The sequence below is a fragment of the Nothoprocta perdicaria genome, unplaced genomic scaffold, assembly GCF_003342845.1.
Source record: "Nothoprocta perdicaria isolate Ctin4 unplaced genomic scaffold, notPer1 scaffold_81, whole genome shotgun sequence".
Taxonomy (NCBI): Eukaryota; Metazoa; Chordata; class Aves; order Tinamiformes; family Tinamidae; genus Nothoprocta; species Nothoprocta perdicaria.
In genome coordinates this window covers 77,532-83,531 of record NW_020456099.1, presented here as the reverse complement: position 1 = coordinate 83,531, position 6,000 = coordinate 77,532, and the positions used below count along the sequence as shown (strand labels likewise).

The window sequence follows — 6,000 nt, the reverse complement described above, 5'->3', positions numbered from 1 at the left end:
TAAAGCAAAGCAATGCAACATCCTCCTCCCCTCCCCTCCCCTCCAGTACTTTTCCTTAGAAATTAAATCAGGACTAAATTGACCTGGAAAAAAAAAACATTTTTAAATTAAGCTTGTATATCAAGTCAGAATTGAGTGAGTAGTATGGGACACGCAGATGAACAAAAACTAGAAGGCAACAGAAACAACATATAAAATCTGAACATCATTAACAGTGGCCGGGACAGAAGAAGGGATGAGGGAATGCAATTTATTTTTCAAGTTTGCCTTTCAGGAAACCTTAAAGACAATGAGGAAATACTTTAAAGAAAAACCTGATTTCTAAGAGGACCTGTGATAGACACTGACTKCGGGTGGTTAGGAGAGTTACTTTAAAGCTTAGCCCTTTGTATGCGACTGCAATTAGATAAGGCCTAATTAAGACTTCTCACTTTTGCCCTGACTGATCTTACAACAATTACTATGGAAAGCAAAAGTTTGCACTAAGTTGCAAAGTTAATATTCTGTGTCTTTGGAATCAAAATACTTCTAGAAAGAAGGAAGCTTGTTAGGCATTTGTTACCTCTTCCAGTCTCTGCAGACAGGAAGACAGGCGCAGATGAAGAGCTGAGAAGGACAAGTCAGCAAACACGCATATCATAAATCCAATGGTCTGATTTACATCTTCATGAAAATGCATATTTTAAAATTTGAGAAACATTATTATGTTGATTAAATATGAATTGTTTCATACTTATTTCCTCATTTCCTAAATTAAGATGCCTAATAAATATTTTATCAAAGTCCTTCAGAGTCACGATAGCTTTATAAATATCCTGTTGAAAATCTTCTATCAAAACTGTCAACCTCAGGAATCTCAGGATGTCTCAAGTAGAACATGGTCCTACTTTGGTCTAAACAAATTTCAGTTCAACTASTTATTGAATGCATCACAATAGCACTTGCATTTTATATACTAGCAAAATAAACAAACATATTCTTCTGTTATGGTGATACACAAGCTCTTAGAACAAAATCTTTTTCTTCTGCATAGGGTGTGATAAGTCTTTAAGAACTTCACAAGGTCAACAGAAGAAAACTACAAATTAACACCAGATTATGATTGGTTACCAAACTGGATTTATCCAAAATAGCAACAACATGGCAAAATTGTTTGGCAATTTGGGAGCAGAAGGAATCAGACGCTACCCCCATATTCTCACTAGCTCCTCTAACCTGAGTGAACTATATTTTTGTAAAGTTAATATTATGAAATCAGAATCATAGACTGGTAGTCATTCTTAATGCATACTTACKTCAGCTGAATATCAGCTGCAGCATTTCACCTACAACTTGAGAAATATTTAAAATACATCAAATTTGAAAAACGTCATTAAACATCATGAGGCTGCCAAAAAAAAAAAAATGTGACCACATTTGTTTTAATTTGAGGAAAAAATTGACCTTCTGGCTCATTTTAGCTTAGCAGTTATACACCACTTAACCAAACATTGAGGGGCTGGATTGCTAAAGCAACATTTAAAACTTATTCCCTTGCTGTCTTTGTGTTTGAGATTTTAGCTCCCATGGCTTTAAAAAAACATACGGAGATGAAGGCCTAGAGGCACTACTACTTTTTTAGGAAAGATTCCCCTTGGTGCTGTCCAGCCTCTGTACCTTCCTCTCTTTCCCTTATGTTCATATCCAGATGGACACAGCTGGCAGGGCCAGAGAACCCCACCTGACACCAGGGAAGATACTGACACTGACTTCAAAAGCATTAATCTCTTGAATCATTCCAGTGTGGCTGGTTTTACTGTAACTMTGCTATGCAAAAGTCTCCAGCAGTTTCTTCATTCTGGAAATTATTCTAAGCACATCCTCGTGCTTCTCTTCTATTGTAACGTTAGCCCACACACCCTAACGTAGCACTAATTTCTTTCTACAGAAAAGAATTTCTTTCTTCTTTTTTATTATTGCACAATATTTCAGTTTAAAAGATTTGGCTTGTATCCTCTGGCAAGGGGAATTGCTGATTTTATGAAATATTATCCATCAACTCAGATAAATTTGCTCATTTTGCAAAGTTCGTTTTGCAAAAGACTTAAAGTAGAGGCATTTACAGTCTGTCCTAAATCATTTTTCAGCTACTTAATACATAGCCTACTATTTTTGAGCAGTCTCATGGAAACTGTTATTAACTGTGTTTTTATTTGCTTTTTGTATTTGTTGACGCTCAGATCCCGAAGTTGGTAAAAATCCCAGGAAACCAGTCACTCATTCATTCCTACAAATACATATGCATGAATTATAATTATACAATAACTCATAAAGTCAGAAATTGCCAACAATAAAAATGATATTCACTGTTAAAAGAAAGGGAAGAATTCAATTATGCTAAAAAGAAAGAGCCCTTGTTTGCGCCCCCACTCTCCCTAGGGAACTCTATGCATGGGATTGAAATGTAACTGTGTCTAGCAGTGTTTATGTCTTAGCACACAGGATTGTTTCTAAGATGCTGGACTTGAAAGGGACTTGAAACACAGCCGAGTTTCAAGCTTGGGCATTTTCTGCTGAAAAGAGATTCTGCTGGCTCTCCCATCCCTGCCTGTGCCCTATGGCTCCCTGGAATAAAAAATGGACACGATATCTTTACATAAATATGGWCTGAACTTCTCTGTACAATAATGGCCAAAGATTGCTTTTCTGTGTGCCACCCACATCATAACCAGATTTCTACTGACTAATAAATTTTGAACTGATAGGCACTCACTGTGACTCTTCAGATTCAGAAATAAGGCCAAGAGGGCTAGTAGGCTTGAGCAACGGCTGCTGTCATCTAGCTAGGGTACAGAATTGGTTCTGAAATGAAAAAGAATTAATGTGTGAATTACCACTTTAAAGGAAGCACTCCTAGGCTTTCTAACACTAATCTTTTAGTCATCACCCCTACTATAAATGGTATCTTTCGCATTTGCAAATATAACATCTGACAGATCTTAACTTCCCAAGGGGTATTCTTAGAAAAATTTTAAATTTTGAATAAAACAGCATATATCAATTATTTCCAGAGAGGAAGAGGGAAACAAGGCAAATAGGGTTTCATCTGTTTTAGTTAGTTATTTTGGTTTTTATTTGTTTTGTTTTTCCAGCTAACATTTGTAAACTCCAAGTAGCTTCTGGATAACTACTCAAGGCACTCATAAGAACAGTAACTTTCCATTTACCTTAAGCATGTCTCTAAAATCATATTCTAAAACCACAGTAAATTCCTTCCTTTTAAACTAGATCACTAAAATTTACCTATTTGGAACTTTTTGCAGCCTTCTTAAAATCTGAACTGCTACACATGACAAATGAAAAAGAAATGCTTGTGCAGTGCAGAGTTGAAAGCAGTAGACRCAATAAGACATGAACCCTAATGCACCCACCATGAAGTCAGAAGAACAAGGCATGGACAACTAGGCAGAAGTAACTCAATAACCTCCTAGAGAGCTCACCTTCATGTTGTAAAAGTCCTCCTAAAATGTATGGATATGGGCCTCAGCATGCTTCTCAACCACCTTCTGTTGGTGTTTCAAAGCACCCTATAACCTTCATGAAGCTACCAGACCTCCATACAACTTGCTGCAGATGTTTAGTGCACTACAATAAATCATAGCAGCTCTGTGAGCAGAAGTGTGCTGTGCCACTCAAAGATGGGAGCAACAGATAAGCTATCCCATCTTATAATTTCGCAGCATATAGATAAAAAAGGCAAACACATAATACAGCTATTCTCAGTCCCCTATGGGTAAATGTGGCATGAAAATGAAATGAAGAGAAAATGTATTTATTTTTACTGATGTCTTGCTACATAATTTATTAGGCTGATGCTGCTCATTATGTTTCACACTCCATCATTTTCCCTCTATGAAGTCTCTTACAATATCAAATGAAGAAAATTTATATTTAAATTAATAAATTCAGAGAGAGGCATATTAATATTCAAATCAAATATGGTGCTATTGTGGGGCTTTAGTGGGGAAAAATGCTTTTATGCAGAGCACAATGCAGAAGTGATAGGCGGTTCTGTTATCTCATTCATTAGTCATTCTGGACAGTTCAGACAAGCTGTTACATACAATAATAGAGAGTATTTTACTTTGTAAAGACTAATTTAAACTATACTATAAACTCAGTTGCGGTAAAGCATTTATTTATTTATTTTCTCTCACAAAATAGACATTTGCATTCTTTCTAAAGGGACAGGGAGTATTCATACAGCAATAGCCAGGAATCTGACATAAGGCCTGATAAGTAACATATTCTGTCTTGGTGGGAGAGTGACCTWCCAGGTCAAAACGTCCACTTGCCTAATAAATTCATGATACGTTTCAGAGATTTGTAMAGCAGACAGGGAAGAGGGTGGCTCTTACCATCAGCTTTGGAAATCTTAATTCCTTGTTTGTCTTCAGCCCCTAACTCACTCTTTCTTCTGTGTTACTGCCCTTCTGTAATCAGACTCACCACCCTTTTGCCCATTCAGCAATGTCTCTCAATTTCCTTCGTTGATACTATCAGTGCACAGAGTCAAGGATGGGTATTATTATATCCATCCTGAACACTATTTTGGAAGCTCTGAAACTGTCACATCCAAACTGTCGTTCTGGTATAGTGGAGAGTAACATGATAAAAGAAAAAATATTAAAAAAAGAGTTTAATAAATATCAATGTGCTTCCCTACTGATTATGTACTTTCAAATTTTTATGTTTTTCATCACAAAATAACCACAAAAGTATTTTCAGCAAACATTCACCTGTTAACTTTTTTTTTTTTTTTATCATCAGCAATTTTTTTGTTTTGTTTTGTCCAGATGGACAAATAGTCAACAATTTAATTCAAAACAATAATTTGAAGAATAAAACAATTGGGACTGAGAAGGTAAAGCACTAAAAGCACATTTAAAAAAAAAAAAAAAAAAAAGAAAAGTATAAGGATCGACACTAAATTCATGTCCATCATGATTACTATGCTATCATTAAAATGTCTATATTATTAACAACATCCTTCTCATAAGGTACCACCCAAATCACTTGGGCTCAAGTGAATGAATCCTGGGTTTAATGACTTGCCATGTAAGAATCTAATAGAAATGAATTGATCTTGTAAAGTTACAGCTGTATTTAACTCTCTTCTGCCCTATCACCACCTTCCCCTGCTGGATCCCAKGCAATTTGGAACCTAGTGATGCCAAAAATGTTTACCCTGATTCCATGCTTGTGGGCACTGGCTTTTTCTTGTAATAAAGACTACATCATGCTTGRGTTTTGAGTTACAGCAGTTTTATACTGAAGGATACCAGGATAGTTYTTTTTCCACAGAAAGGTCTTTTTAAGGTCCTCGAAGGGTTTTGGGCAGTTGGCTGAGTGAGGAGAAAATATCTGGTACAACTCTGACATCCTTCTAAAATGAAAGAGGAGAGGCTAGTTTCTGCTGGGAGCCCCTCGAGGCAGATGTTGGTATGTAGAATGGATATGACATTTACAGACATCCTTACATCACAAGGCTGCGGTATGTGATTCCTGCATGAAAACCTCAAATTCCTGGAGATTAGGCTGCTTTCCCAATTTATATACTTTTCTAGCATTTTCCCTGTTTTCAGTGTTTCTTCCCAGATCCTAAGCTTGAGTCTGGAAGCATAAGCAGACTGCTAATAATAAATATTTCTGGCATTTAGGTTTTACGAGTAGCATCTGTAATTATATTACTCTCACTGTAAATAACATAAGCACTATTGCTTTATGATGGAAATGAATTCAGAAGTCTGAATATTTATGAATTAGTATCTTCCCTCTAAGAGAATATGACAGCATTGAAAACATGCAATTACCAGAAATACCTATAGTGATTAAAATGGTAATTAAGGACAGCCACTCATATTTGCATAAAATAAAGCAAATTACAGATGAAAATCATATATATATGTTTTTAATTTTAGGTGGCGTGTCATGCTTTCTGCACTTAGAAGGAATAAACTG

The 6,000-nt window shown here is 36.0% G+C and overlaps 1 long non-coding RNA gene across 1 annotated transcript in view; it reads right to left on the bottom strand.

The window, feature by feature from the left end:
• Positions 1-1,967: 1,967 nt before the first annotated feature.
• Positions 1,968-6,000, bottom strand: part of LOC112958185 — an 80,342-nt gene continuing 76,309 nt past the window's right edge. Inside the window, exons 4-5 of the long non-coding RNA XR_003251377.1 lie at positions 2,753-2,841; positions 1,968-2,266 (exon numbers count right to left, since the gene is read on the bottom strand). This is a non-coding gene — a long non-coding RNA (uncharacterized LOC112958185). The remainder of the gene's footprint in view (positions 2,267-2,752; positions 2,842-6,000) is intronic.